This window comes from Antrostomus carolinensis, unplaced genomic scaffold (genome assembly GCF_000700745.2).
Source record: "Antrostomus carolinensis isolate BGI_N321 unplaced genomic scaffold, ASM70074v2 scaffold48716, whole genome shotgun sequence".
Classification (NCBI taxonomy): Eukaryota; Metazoa; Chordata; class Aves; order Caprimulgiformes; family Caprimulgidae; genus Antrostomus; species Antrostomus carolinensis.
In genome coordinates, this window is record NW_010324881.1 from 570 (window position 1) to 1,054 (window position 485).

General features: G+C 61.4%; 2 non-coding genes across 2 annotated transcripts; both read right to left on the reverse strand.

Moving 5' to 3' along the window:
• Positions 1-46: 46 nt before the first annotated feature.
• Positions 47-118, reverse strand: TRNAP-AGG (transfer RNA proline (anticodon AGG)). The gene has a single exon. It is a non-coding gene; the product is annotated as a tRNA-Pro (tRNA).
• Positions 119-346: 228 nt separating this feature from the next.
• TRNAA-UGC (transfer RNA alanine (anticodon UGC)) lies at positions 347-418 on the reverse strand. Its single transcript has one exon. It is a non-coding gene; the product is annotated as a tRNA-Ala (tRNA).
• Positions 419-485: the final 67 nt, after the last annotated feature.

The window sequence follows — 485 nt, forward strand, 5'->3', positions numbered from 1 at the left end:
GTGTGGATGTTGTCCCTAAAGGGGGGGGTTGTCACAAAAGGGGGGGGGGCTCGTCCAGGAGTTGAACCTGGGACCTCTCTCACCCTAAGTGAGAATCATACCCCTAGACCAACGAGCCAGGGTGCTGCACCCCTTTTTTGCCCCCCCAAACCTTCTGTCCCCCACATTTTGGGGTTAGGGGTACAACTAAGCTGTGGTTTTCCCTCAGTGCCCCCACAGCCTGTGGATGGTGGGAATCAGCCCCAGGTCAGCCATACCCATAGGGATCCCCAGGGCTTTTGTCGGGGCTTGGGGGGCTCTGGCAGCCCCGCAGCCGGCAGGGAGGGGCTGTGGGGGCAAAAGGAGCTGGAGATGCTGGGGGTTGAACCCAGGGCCTCTTACATGCAAAGCAAGCGCTCTCCCGCTGAGCTACATCCCCTGGGCATGGCAGGACCCCACTGCCAGCTCACGGGGGTCCATCCTGCCCACAGGGATGTGTCTGTCCA